Here is a 15,429-nt window from a genome sequence, read left to right on the forward strand (position 1 = left end):
GCATGTGCGTCGATTTTACATACGTCAACCTAGAGTGTCCTAAAGACAGTTACCCCATGCCACGAGTCGACGAATTAGTGGATAGGATAGCGGGGTTCAAAATATTTTCATTTATGGATGCCTCTATGAGATACAATCAGGTCGCGATGTACAGGCCGGATTAGGAAAAGATGTCCTTCGTGGTAGAGGGGGGTACATATTGTTATACAAGGATGCCATTTGGATTGGAGAACGCCAGGGCTACCTTCCAGCGGTTGGGAGAAAAAAATGTTCGAGAGCAAATTCGTAAGGGATTCGAAATATACATAGATGACATGGTAGAGAAGAGTATGTCGGAGGAAGAGCACTTGGAGGGTCTGAGGGAGACATTTAGCATACTGTGCACACATAATTTGAAACTCAATCCTGAGAAGTGCACATTTGTAGTAACCACAGGAAAGTTTCTAGGTTACATTGTTATGCTCTGGGGAATAGAGGCTAATCCCGAGCAGATAAGATCCTTGGTGGAAATGCCTTATCCTCAGAACGTTAAGGAAGTACATCGGTTAGTAGGAAGGGTCGCGACTTTAAACAGATTCATTTCCAAGTCATCTGATAAATGTAGACCACTGTATCGATTGTTAAGGAATACCCCGGACTTTGCATGGACGGCAGAATGTGAGAAGGCATTTCAAGAACTGAAGAGTTACCTGGGAAAGACCCCTTTGTTATCGCGGCCGGAGCAAGGGGAGAAATTAGATCTGTACTTAGGGGTTATGGAGTATGCGGTTAGCTCGGTCCTCGTTCGGGTCGTGGATAAGATGGAAAAGCCAGTGTATTTCCAGAGCAAAACCTTGCTAGATGCAGAGACCCGGTACAGCAGAGTGGGAAAGTATGCTTTGGCACTGATTTTCTCGGTCTTGAAGTTGAAACCATACTTCGAAGCACATTTGGTGGTGGTGGTGATGAACTTTCCCCTCAAGCAAGCACTGAAGGCAGAGAAGTCCAGGAGAATCCTGAAATGGGCTATGATGCTAAGTTCTTATGAAATCCAATACCAGATCAGGACAACGGAGAAAGCGCAGGCGGCAGTGGAGTTTTTGGCAGAGGACCCTACTTGGGGGAAGGAGATGGTCATGGAACCTGAACGAGAATTGGAACAGGACCTTGCAGATCCATGGGATGAAAGGAACAGATGGAGGGTGTTCGCGGATGGATCAGCGATAGATGCATGCAGCAGCATATGGGTCGTGTTGGTTATACCGGATAACAACAGAATAGAACAAACTATGAAGCTGGGATCTGTGGCATCGAATAATGAGTCAAAGTATGAGGCTGTGATAGCGGGATTGAGAATGGCTGAGGATTCGGAGGTGAAGGAATTGACAGTATATTTGGACTCGAACTTAGTGGTGTGCCAGGCGAACGACGGGTTTACTGCCTGGTGTCCGCGAATGGCAAGGTATTTGGAAGTCTTGCATAGAAGAGCTGCAAAGTTTACAAAGATCAGATTCATACATTTGAACCGCAATGAGAACCGACATGCAGACGCGCTAACCTATGTGGTCGCGGCCATACCAGGATCAGAAGAGAGAACTATCAAAATAGGGAGGTTGTAAAAACTGAGTACTGAAGGACCGGACCGCGGAGGAGGAAGGGGGGTGGATAGATCCTATCAAGCACTTCTTGTCAGGAAAGGAGGTGACCGAGAAGAAAGAAGAAGAAGATTAGAACAGACTTCCCAGAGGTACACTTTGTTGGGAGGAGAGTTGTATCGAAAGAATTTTGAGGGCCATTACTAAAATGCCTAGGTCCGAGGTTGGCCCAAGAGGTGCTGGCAGAATTACACGGGGGGAGATTGTGGGAGTCATTCAGCGGAAAGGACCACGGCACATCGGCTATTGACTTAGGGTTACTTTTGGCCCCACATGAAAAGAGATGTTGTGAAGTTTGCCAAGAAATGTGGGAAGTGTCAGAGGTTCTCCCAATTGATATTCACTCCCGCTGAACCGCTACATAACGTATCTAGTCCTTGGCCATTTTCCATGTGGGCAATGGATATAGTAGGGCTGCTGCCCATGGCCAGTGGCAAGAGGAGGTTCATGTTAGCGGCCACTAAGTAGATAGAGGCCGTACCATTGCAGCAGATAAAGGAGGAGCAAGTGATCAAGTTTTTGTGGGAGAATATCATATGCCAATTTGGGCTACCGTATGCCATCATCACAGATAATGGAACTCAATTCACGGGGTCCAAGGTTAAAGATTTCTTGCAAGCATACAGCGTGAAATTGGGATTCTCTCCCTCGTACAATTCCGAGGGCAATTGGCAGGCTGAGTCTTCTAATAAGACCATTATGAACAATCTCAAGAGGAAGCTGGAAGAGAAGAAGGCATCGTGGGCCGATGAGTTGAATCATGTCTTGTGGGCATACCGAACAACGCCGCGGACAACCACCAAAGAGACTCCATTCTCACTAGCTTACGACATTGAGGCAGTAATTTCTCCAGAAATGGTGGCATCCACAACCTGAACTAGGGCTGTTGAGGAAGGTTTGAACTGGGGCATACTGTCAAGGGATTTGAATCTGACCGAGGAGAGAAGGAATCCGCTTGCATCAAGTTGGAGGAGTATTACTGACGCCTTTAAAGGCAATATAACAAGAGGGTGAAGCTGCGACGATTTCAAGTGGGAGATTCTGTATTATGTCGAGTGACTCCTAGTACTAAGAAGGTGAGTGATGGAAAGTTGGGTCCCAATTGGGAGGGGCCCTATATTGTGGTGGATACTGGAGGGGTTGGCACTTACAAGCTACAAACTGTGGAAGGGAAAGTGATAGAGAGGCCGTGGAACGTGAGGCTGTTGAAGAAATTTCACACTTGAATGAAATATGGTTCCAGTGCAAGAGAGTTGAGCTATTTGTAAATATATAATACAATGACACTTTTGAGAGAGTAATATTGCGAGTAGTAAGAGGCCTAACAGCCGACCAAGTACAGCTAGCAAAGGGGAGGATCCCTTCGCGGACAGGAAGTCTGACTCAAACTGGGGCAAAAGGAGTTACCCCCTTTTGTGGACAAGAGGTCCAAATCAAAACAAGGGGCAAGATGAGTTGCCCCTTCGCGGACATGAGGTCCGAATTGAACTAGGGGAGTTGCCCTGTTCGCGGAAAGGAGGTCCGAAAGGGAGCTGGGGTTTTGAGGATCAAGTAAGGGAAAATTGAGCTGCCCTCAGGAGGGGGAGTGAAACTTACAATCATGAAGCCCATTGCATAGAGAGACATATAAGTTAATGCCACAACAAAGAAGTGGACGACAAGGGCCAGCGAGAAAAGGCCATGCAATGACCTTAGCAAAAAGAGTCAACAAAACAATCCAAAAACTACGCGAACAAGTTTAGTTCCCATCAAAGAGCCAATCGGAGGGCAAAAGCGAATAAATGAGTAATGGGGTCAAATACTTGACACCTCTTCAACATGTAGTAGCAAGATACACGATGTACACCAAAAGAGAGAGGGAGCAAATTAAAGAGACAAAATGCAACACATAGACATCTTCGTTGATCACCGCCTCCGCGGCTTCCTTAATGGAGGCCTCCGCAATTGTTTCAATGACCTCAGTGACCCGTTCCGCAACATCTCCAGAGACCGAGACCACAGTAGAGGAGAGGGGATCTGCAAGGATCATAGCGACCTCCGACACGGCAGCAGGGGCGGGAATCTCTGGGAGTAGACGACCCTCCTTGATGAGGCAGTCATGTTCTTCCTTAACCTTCTTGGCCACCCATTTGTCGGCCTGCGCTTTGAAGCGCTCTTGGAGTTTATCCATGTTGGATTGGTGCTGCTTGAGTAGGGTTGCAGTGTTGTCTTGATGCTGTTGAGAAATCGCGGCCATGGCTTCGTTGTGCTACTGAAGGAGGGATTCGCACTGAGACGACCATTGACCGATTCCATGTAAGTTTGGTGGGAAGCCTCAGCACTCTTGAGCTCATCCTGGGATTTGAGCTTGGACAAAGTCGCAGCCTCTAACTCTTGTTAGAGACGAGAGCAAGTCTCCTTCAGCTTCTCAAGGCGGGCAATGTCCTTCTCCAGCGCTTCCACTTTGGATCTGGCGCCAAACAGTCCGCGGATCATATAGGCGATATCCAGGCTCGTCTAGAGTGAAGAATAAGGGTGAGACAACCAAGAGTAGACACAAATAAAATGGAGTTAAGAGTGAAGAGTACCTTCTCCCAGCTGGTATAGAAGGAAGTCCTGTGTTGATCAAACGATCCCCCTTCAGCATAAGCGATATCTTTAGGAAGATGGGAGTCGAAGAACAGAGCGGAAGCCACAGCAGGGTTCTCCAAAGCCAAGTTAGTCATGTTGACAGTGCGGCTGCGGATTATGAAAGTGGGGCAGAAGGCGGCTAGAGGGTCATGGACTCTTTGCCGGATTTACTCGCCAGCTCCTTGCCAGGCTGCTGAGTTAGGCGAGTGATTTAAGTAAAAATATAGTTTTACTTACGAATAAGTAACGAGACTCAAACGAAAGTAAAACTAAAACTATTTTCGTGCTAGGTTATCAAAGTTTTCTACTCTCAGATTCTATAACAATATAATGGGAATAGAAGAATTGTTCCACTCCTAGTTCTTTAGAATTAGCGTTTACTAAGATTATCAATCTATCCAAAGTTAATAAGAGTATTGCAGAAATTATACTACGATGCAAATTATACTAACAAGATACGATAATTCAAACTACGGAAATACTAAGGTTTGAATCTAGATAAAGAATTAGGGGGGATTTATTCCACCTTAACTTGACTTAATCAACTAACAAAGAAATATCGCAATCCAAATTGAAATGCTTTCGCATAACAAATTGGTAATTATAATCCCTAATTATTCATGGCAATCTCTACCAAATAATAACTAGCATGTGAAGCAATCAAATCCATTCTCATGGTGAACTAATTACTTTCTAGAATTGAATAGATTATCACGACGATTTCTAAGCTAACAAAAATCAAATTTTCATCAAGGTTTCTTCAACCCCTTGTAATGGAGGTTTAGCCTAGAATTATTACACTATCATTTCTATATGAATTTAAACAAGACATGATATAAATATTCTAAATTTGCTTATTTCAATTCAAATGGAAATCTAATAATGCAAGATTTAATTGAAACTAATAATGATAAATAACTAAATCTATGAATTGAAACTACGATGAGTTAATGACAATGAAACTAGATTATGAAGAACTAATTAACTTTATTGATCTAATGAATAGCAATAACAACAATTCAATAACTGAATTTAAAACAAGATAAAAAACTAATTAATTAATGGAGTCTAAATCTAGATCTAAAACTATATGCTAATAGCTACCTAAAAAACTACTTTCTTCAGAGTTAAGTCTTGTGTGTTCAAATGGAGGAGACCAGATCCACATTTTCGTGCATGGGCTGAGGAGCCAAGTTTTGGGCCGGAAAATCGTGCCCAAAACCCAATTTCTTCAGTCCATAGAGGCCTTTTAAGCTGGATTTTGCTTCAATAGACTTTGTGTCCACTTTTTCTCCTTTGATTGGGTCAAGATTTGGACCATTGGAAATCTCTTTCTGAGCTGGTCGTTTTGACATAAGATAGGCCTAATTCCGAGGTCTGAGTCCAAAGATATGGCCTTCGAAAGTTCAACTGACTTTTGCGCGCTGTTTCTGCCCGCGTTGACTTTGACTTTTCAGCTTTGACCGGGCTTTAAAAAGGATTTTTCTCCTTGAATCTTGGCCTTTAATCACAGAACTTCTTAGCAACCAACTCTTGCTTCTTTATCTCGCAAAAGTGACACATTTCTACACATAATTGACTCCAATGCCTGAAATATATAAAAGCACGTAATCAGCATTAACTATTATTTATTACTCGCATAATTGGTCTAAAAATATTATTGTTAGGGGGTTAAAAGTACATTTTTGGGCTCTTGTCAAACCACCCCCAAACAGCATTTTGCTTGTCCTCAAGCAAATATGAGAAATTAGCATAAGTGACCAAAAATGGAGTTTTAACTAATCTAGTTTCGCCGAGTGCGTTTGCATTGACCATATGCAACAAGGCCTTAAACCACTAGGAATCCCCTAGTGGACGAGTTATAGCCTCGTGAGAGTTTTCCAGTGAAGGTTCACAAACTTCATCTATACTACAACGACTAAGAAATAAAACTATTGTTTTCTTATGATAAACACCCAAAACTGTAATATTAAACCCCGAGAGACATAACATTTTGGTCGATTATGTGTTTAATAATCATGTAATAATTATATTTTCGTTCTTTTGCAGGTTTCCGCATTTAAAATGAATATAATGATAAAACATGCATCGAAGTACGGGAATATTGAAATACTTGAAGTTTCCCACTCAACCCCAGTGAAGCCTAACAGAGCCTGGCTAGAGCGAAGTTTCCAAAAGAACAAAACCAGTGCAGAACGGGTCCACATATAAAGAAGCAGCAAACTTCTAAAGCTCAAATCTAATAAATCTGGGTGCCGACGTTGGCTAGTGAACTGCTAGAGCGACCAGGGCGACAAACTCTATGTAAAGACAGAAAGTTGTAAAAACGCCAAAATCGGCACCGCCACTGGACACACTAAGTGGACCCACTCTGCGGGCCCAAAAGGCATGACGAGTTAGCATAGGCAGGTGGCAAGTGATGGTCTTAATTTGGTGCCACCTCGCAATAGGAAAGACACGTACCAATTCAATGTTTGAATTAAATTGAGCTAAAAGACGAAACCAAAACATATAAAGACAAAACCTTATAAAGAAAAAGACAAAGCTAAATTAAAACAGGTAAAACCAAAACTTTGTATTTCAAAGTTTTGAATCTCTCAATTAGGATAAGGCCAAAACTCAATTAATCCGTCTCCAGTCTCCCGCCTATATATATGAGGCGGTAACCTTCATTATTTTTCCTTCAGCATTTTCATGCTTTAGCTATACATTAGTTTTACTTTAACGTCTATACGGACTTTATGGTGTCAGACAGCTCTCCAATTTGTCCAGTTGATGTGGAATCGAGCCAGGAGCTGAATTGATATTCCAGAGATGAAATATTAGTTCAACTCCTTATGCTAGTCGCGATCGGCTCAGAGATGTGGGCATGCGCTAGGGATCAATACTCGACGTCGTCTCCGAACACGAGATGAATTAGAGATGTAGTGACGTGGTAATATAAATTGTTGAAAAATGATTCTTGCATGAGTATGATTAACTCTCTCCCTGTTCTCTATCTTTGGTTATCTACATCAAAATCACCGTAGTAATTTACATTATTTGCATTACCGTTAATTTAATTAAAACCAACCTAAAATCCTACTCACCAAAAGTTGTAATTCCAGTTGTGAACCTTTCCGTGCCCTTAGGTTTGGACGATCCCTTACTCGACCTATCCTACCAAACCCACGTGAGTAAGGTAACTTGACTAAAACGTACGGCTATACGGACTTTGGACTTTGGTCTTTGGACTTCGGACTTCAGATTGTGGACCTCGGACTTAATTAATCAAGAAAACCAATAAACGTATAATTAAATGCGTTTTATCAAATAAATGCCCACAAGACGCCGAAAGGACTCGACTTAACGTAATAACTGGAATACAGAAACATAAACCCCCTCCCCTACCTCTTCATTTTTTAATTTCCAATTCTTTTGCAATACTAACGTATTACATATCTGTTTGCCCCAACTTTTTCTACTAATAGATATCTGTGAACTAGATCTTGTTTATTTTTATTAGCACAGTTTAAGTATTCCGTAGGAACTTGAAATACTGAACTGACAAAAGAGTCTCGGACGAGACTAAATTAGTAACGCGCGAGACTAACCTAGAGTATCAACACTCCGGTTTTCAGGTACATACCACTTTCCTTTTCAGTACTCTTTTGGACTCTCTTGTCCAGTTTTTCTAGTAAGTTCACAAGATCGGGAGTTAGTTCGATCGTGTACGAGGAATCGTGGGACACCAGGTTTCAAATTCTTAAACTCCTCAAACTTTGTCGAGGATAATATTTGGTTGTTACTATAACCTGTTTTACCTTGCATGTTTGTGTGTTGGCATAAGAACTCTTTGCATATAAATGTGATTCGTCATTACATATTCACGTTAACACGATCAATATGATTCGAATATATTTGGATGTATGTGTAGTTTCAAACCACCTTCTTAGAATATTTTTGTATGTGTATGTTACATCAATTCACGTACGCGGTATTCATTTGTATGAGTTCGTTCTCAACATTCCCCTAGCTCGCATATAACTCACATATAGTTGCACGTATAAATAATATAGATTTGCACGTGTAGACTTTCTACGTAAATTAGTATATGTTAATTAGTTTCTATTTTGGCATCTATCGTTTTAATTGCATGTTTCGTAATCACGTCTCCATAATACATTAATTACGTAAACTAAACAAAAAAATAAATAAAAAAATAAAAAATAATAAAATTAATAAAAAAAATAATAAAAAATAATAAAAAAAATCATAGTAATTAAAATTTCATCTTAATCATCTTAATAACACCCCGCATAATACACCATCATAAATCATCATCCTATTCCATCAGTGCCTAGGAAACTTGAAAAAAAATTGAGGTTGCCTAATTAAGGAACGTGCTAGCACGAACAACCTCCCTCAATTGTCTCGGTGACTGGCACCGGAATATTCACACGCTATCCTAGCTTACCCGCCAAGTTAGCAAATGTTTCGGGGAAGACGTGCTTCACCTCCCTCTTTCCTTATTCTAAAACCTCCGGTCATAATTTGTTCCTTATGAGCCTTAAATTAAAATTTATATTTGTATGAGACTACGGTCCGGTAAACATAAGGAATTAGAACTTACATATATCGCCGTCGAAAATACAATAAACAACCGCTTATGCTATCTCCTAGACATAGTTCCTCCTCCGTAAAACCAACCTCGTCAAACATCTCCGTTGCCATCATCTCCCTTAATTATGGCCCGGAAAATCCCCCACGATCGAGAAACCCCTTTTCGGTTTCTATCTTGCCTTTACAAGAAGGACCTGCTTCTTGCATTAAACTCGATGCTATTGTAGGTGATTTTCAAATTCCGCCAAACATTTTCGGTTTGTTACTTGTTTAAAAAACCGTACAATCACCTTCATCGGATGCAACAAGTAGTCACCACTTTCCGCCATCCGACTGTTACCAACGAACAAGTCTTGCTTAGGTTGTTTCCCTTCACCTTAGCTGATAAAGCTTCAGTTTGGCTCACAGGCGAAGCGCCGCAATCCATTGACACATGGGCCAAACTTGTACAAGCATTCATGATAAAGTTCTATACTCAGAAGAAAACTATAGAAATGCTTCAAAAGATTCAATTCTTTCGCCAGCACCCCCAGGAATCCTTTTCGGAAGCATGGAGCAGATTTACTGATCTACTTCTCGAATGTCCCCATCATCAACTCGACACCGTTATATTAGTCCGTTCATTCTTTAATGGTCTGTCTGACCATCAAAAGGAAACATTAGATATCATGAATGGCGGTTGTTTCATGGACAAGGGCACTACTGAAGCATACACTTTTCTTGAGAAACAGGCTTCACGAAGCACCCATTGGGGAAACACTGATTCTTCCAGATCTTCTAAAGACACTCCTACCAAAGTTACATCTATGTTCGAGGTCAAACCCGATCCGGAATTAAAAACTCTAATCGAGTCCCTAAACAAAAAGGTCGATGATCTTTCGGTACAAGTAAATGATCAAAAATCCAAACAGGTCATGGCTGCCAACGCTTCCCCATGTCCTCTTTGCTTAAGTCTTGAGCACGCCGATTTTTATTATCCTTTGGTATACGAGTGCCCTCCCCAACCTTCTGAAGAGGCTTGTGCTTTCAACGTCCTTGATGCACCTTGGCGACAACATCCGAATTTAGCTTGGGCACCCCCTGCCCAACAACAAGCTCCTTCGGGTGTCAACAACGTTCCTGTATGACCACCTGCGAACTACAATTCCTATCGTCAAGGAAATGCTCCGCAATTCCAGCAAGGGCAAAGTAATTTTCCCAACAATACAAACATAGGGTACCAAAACAACCGCAACCTTGTTTCCGCTAATCAAGGATATGGTTACCAAAATCAACTCGTAAATAATAACCGTGAACTAGTTCCTGTTTGCTCCATTGGTACAATCCACGGTACCGATAAAACAAATTGAAACTTTTCTCGACATACATGAATCAACGTAATCAAATCCTAGCTTCTATCCAATGGTCTCTTTAGTCATTAGCTCAGATAAAAGTTAAAAGGCGTGTTCCCTGGCCAAGCGGTTCAAACCGTAGTTTCCTACAAACACGCCTTTGAACTCAACAATGCACCGGATCTAGTAATCCAAGCCGGGTGAGGTAAATGCCATTACCACTCTTCGCTCGGCGAACCATCGACAATAAAATCGTTATGCCGGGACGAGGAATCAACGGAAACCACGGCTGACGTCCTTCCAACTCCTACCTCGCAACCTATAACGCACGAAGTTGTGCCTTCCAATTCTACACCCACATCCTTAGGGAAAGACGCCACTGATCCTTATGCGCGATTTCGCCCAAAAGCTCCGTTCCCTACCCGTTTGGTAAAGAACAAACGTGACAAACATTTCGATGAGATCCGTGAAACCTTCAAAAATTTGACCATAAACTTACCTTTCCTAGATGCGCTTAAGCATTTACCCAAGCATGCGAAGTTTTTAAAGGACATGTGCACCACCAAACGACGTACGGATGTTCCTCAACAAGCGTTCCTCAATCGAAAGGTTTCCCTCGATTACCACTACCAATGATGTGGTAAAGTACAGACCCGTGTCGAATTAACCGTACCATGCACGCCGACAAGTAAGTATACCGCTACCGCGACTTTTAGACCTAGGTGCTAGTGTTAACCTACTTCCCTACTACTTATTTAAGCAGTTAGGTCTTCATGAATTAAAACCTACCAATATGACTCAGAACTTCGCGGATCGCTTCCATCAAGTACCCAAAGGGCATAGTAGAGAACGCCATAGTCAAGGTCCAAGATTTTTACTACCCAGTTGATTTTGTCATTTTAGATAATGAAGTGGCCCTGTGACTCCATTCCTATCATCTTGGGGCGCCCTTTTCTTTGCAATCGCTAACGCTCTCATCAATTGTCGGACGGTTCAATGACATTGTCTTTTCGAACCTTTTCTCATTTAACTCAACGTATTCAAATTAATGAAACAATTTCCTGATCCTATAATGGAGGGCGAGATTAGTTTGGTTGATAGACTAGAACATGATTATTTCACAAACTCTTTTCCCCCAGATGAGATACACCAATTTCTTTCTTTTGATAATCCTGAGTTTGATGATGACTCGTACATAAAGGATGTCCACACATTATTAGAGTCGGTACCACTATTTGATCCTACTGCTGCGTTGCAAACTGATTAAGAAGAACCAGATTTGCTCTTTTCCATTGAAGAGATGATCCCTCACGAATCCTTGATCCCCAATCCTCCAACTCCGGATTTAAAACCTCTACCCTCTGATTTGAAGTACGTGCATCTCGATCTCGATGGTAGTCACCCTATAATAATTTCTGCTCACTTGACTACCGACGAAGAGGCACGTTTGATTCATGTCATTCGTGAATACCGCTCCACTATCGGATGGTCCTTAGATGATATCAAGGGAATAGACCCTAGCATATGCATGCATCGCATACATCTCGATGACGGCACAAAGACATCGCGAGAACCACAACGCCGCCTTAATCCCACCATGAAGGAAGTGGTGAGAGAGAAAGTTTTACGTTTACTTGATGTGGGTATCATATACCTTATCTTTGATAGTGATTGGGTTAGTCCTTTCCACGTTGTTCCCAAAAAGTCCGGCATTCAAGTTGTACAAAATGAAAATGGTGAGTGCATCTCCACTCGCATTCCATTAAAATGGAGAATTTGCATTGACTATCGCAAACTTAATGCCAGAACACGTAAAGATCACTTCCCTTTCCCATTCATTGACCCGGATGCTAGAACGCGTTTAGCGGTCATGCTTACTACTTGTTTTCTTGATGGCTATTCCGATACTTCCAAATTGTCATCGATCCAGCCGATCAAGAAAAGACAACTTTCACGTGTCCGCCGGAACCTTTGCATATAGATCGAATGCCTTTTGGTCTTTGTAATTCCCCAGGCACCTTCCAACGCTGCATGCTTCATATTTTCAGTGATATGGTGGAACGTTATATGGAAGTCTTCATGGACGATTTTTCCATCTACGGAAATTCCTTTGACAACTGCCTATCCAAACTTTCTAAAGTATTAACGTGTTGCGAAGAAAAAAATCTGGTACTCAATTGGGAGAAGTGTCATTTCAGGGTTACCAAAGGACTTGTTCTAGGTCATATTGTTTCGAAAGAAGGGATAGAGGTTGATAAAGCTAAAATTGTTAAAATTGTTTCTCTACCTTTCCCACGTACAGTTCGTGATATCCGTGCATTTTTAGGCCACGCTGAGTTTTACAGGAGATTCATTTAGGATTTTTCTAATGTTGCTCGACCTTTAACCAATCTCCTGCTTAAGGATGCAGTATTCGACTTCAATTTCGATTGCAAACAAGCTTTTGATACTCTAAAAACCGCTCTGACTACCGCTTTTGTCATTCAACCCCCTGATTGGTCCCAACCATTCGAACTGATGTGTGACGCTAGCGACTTTGCTATTAGCGCCGTACTAGGCCAACGACGTGATGACAAACCCGTTGTCATTTACTACGCTAGTAAAACTCTTAATGACGCTCAACGTAATTACATAACAACTGAGAAAGAGTTCCTAGCTGTTGTCTATGCCTTGGATAAGTTTCACCCTTACCTAGTTGGAACATCCACTATCGTATATACTGACCATGCCGCACTTAGGAACTTACTCGCGAAAAAGGACACAAAACAACGATTGTTCCGCTGGATCCTTTTCTTGCAAAAATTCACCCTGGAAATCAAAGACAAGAAAGGAACCGAAAATATCGTGGCCGACCATTTATAAAGTCTGGTTGGTGACATTGATAGTGATTCTGAAGCCATCTGTGATTCCTTCCCAGACGAATATTTGTACTCTATTTTCTTATCTCCATGGTACGCGGATATCGTTAACTGCCTAGTTACTGAGAAAGTTCCTTCCTCTTGGTCACGTCCTGATCATAAAAAGTTCTTATCCACTGTAAAATATTAATTTTGGGATGACCCCTACCTTTTTAAGTATTGTTCCGACCAACTCATTTGTCGCTGCATTCTCGACTGGGAGCACACCGACGTATTATCCTTTTGCCATGAACAATCTTGCGGAGGTCATTTCAGTGAAAAGAAAACTGCGGCCAAGGTATTACAATGTGGTTTTTATTGGCCTACCCTTTTTCACGAGGCACATGAACATTGCATAGCTTGCATTCGTTGTTAGCACCTAGGTCGAATTACCAAACGAAATATGATGCCCCTAAATCCTATCTTGATTGTGGAAATTTTTTATGTTTGGGGAATTGATTTTATGGGACCTTTCCCTATTTCTCAAGGTTTTCTATACATTTTAGTCGTTGTAGACTATGTGTCCAAATGGATTGAGGCACTCGCATGTCGCTCAAATGACCATAAGACTATCGTGAAATTTGTTAAAGAAAATATTTTCTCGCTTTGGTGTCCCCAAAGCTATCATCGATGATGGGGGTACACATTTTGTAATAAATTTTTTGGGTTTTTAATGAAAAAATATGGAGTTACTCACAAGGTTGCTACTCCATATCACCCACAAACGAGTGGCCAAGTGGAAGTCTCCAACAGAGAGTTAAAGTCTATTATGGAGAAAACAGTCAACCCATCAAGAAAGGACTGGTCTCTCCGCTTATCGGATGCCTTGTGGGCATACCGAACAGCATTTAAGACACCTATAGGGATGTCTCCTTACCGCATTGTTTTTGGAAAACCTTGTCATCTGCCAGTTGAACTTGAGCATTGTGCCCTTTGGGCTATCAAAAGCCTCAATTACAATATCATCGAGGCAGGCAAGAAGTGAAAACTGCAATTAAATGAGCTTGAGGAGATTTGGAGTGATGCTTATGATCTCTCGAAATCCTACAAAGCTAATATGAAAAGAGTGCACGACAATCACATTTTGCGTAAGGATTTTAAAATTGGTCAAAAAGTTTTACTGTATAACTCCAGATTACACATTTTTTCTGGTAAATTGAAAACACGATGGTCTGGTCCTTTCATTGTGTCAGCTGTGAAACATTATGGGGCAATCTCTTTGCTTAATCCACAAGATAACAGTGAATTTCAAGTCAATGGACAACGCCTAAAACATTACCACGAATTACACTCACCAGATGTTGAACATACTCTTCTTCAGGATCCGGTCTACACAGACTAGATGTTTCGTTTGGCATACTCAATCTTGTTTCTATAGAGGGTACGCCATTTTGGTAGCCGGGCCATCTTCTATCTTATGATCTCCATAGTTCTTTGAAGTGTGTGGTTGCAAGCGCCGGAACCTTAGTCCACAAAAACTCTATTTCAGAACTGAGTATAAATGTCTTCTGCAACACGAGCAAATGTGCTTTTCGGTAAACGATGGGTACCTAAAATTTCACCTCCTTCCTTCTCTTCCCTTTTCTACTCTCTACCTCGCGAACTTCAGCTAATCATTTGGTGTAAGTCTCACTCATCACCGCATAATAGGGAATGGTCGTGAGTACTTTTGCTTTCGTCGCGGCGTCGCGGCGCCAAGGATGGGCTGGTGTATGCATTGTTAAACACCCCCTTCCGTCTAGGTATTGACTTCCTATCCGATACTAGCCAGTTTAAGGTATACTTTTGTCCACCACACCACCAAGAAATCTTAAATCTTCGCCGCCGTTTCTCTCCTTGGTTGGGACTTCGTCTTGAGGATCCGGCGTTAAAAGACTCACCTTGTAGATATGTTTATATTGTTGCCTTTTCCCTTTGCATTAAGTTTTGCACATGAGATTCGTGTCCAACCTCAGATGACGCATAATTGGAACACAAACGGGCAATGGATTCCACAAGACCAACCCTAGAATTGGTTACTTTGAGTTCCCTTGGGGCGGTTTGAGGATAGCCATATGTAATAAGGGCAATTTTATTAGGCCAGTAAGCGCTACGGGTCCGGGGATGGTACCGTCCTGCCCCTAACCCCATAATACATAAAGGTAAAGCCACAGTCTGGCTGGATTGGGTTCACTCCAGAGCCGACATGACAGTTGTCTATGATTTAAGATGGTGACTCTTCTAGACATCTAGTGTTTTTCACGTATATCTCCCTTGTATATAAATAAAACCTTTGTTTATAAATAAAACACTCTCCTTCTTTTAAAAAACTCTTGTGACCTTTGAATGACTCATGAAATTGGATAGCATTTTTCG

The sequence above is a fragment of the Coptis chinensis genome, chromosome 9 (genome assembly GCF_015680905.1).
Source record: "Coptis chinensis isolate HL-2020 chromosome 9, ASM1568090v1, whole genome shotgun sequence".
Lineage (NCBI taxonomy): Eukaryota > Viridiplantae > Streptophyta > Magnoliopsida > Ranunculales > Ranunculaceae > Coptis > Coptis chinensis.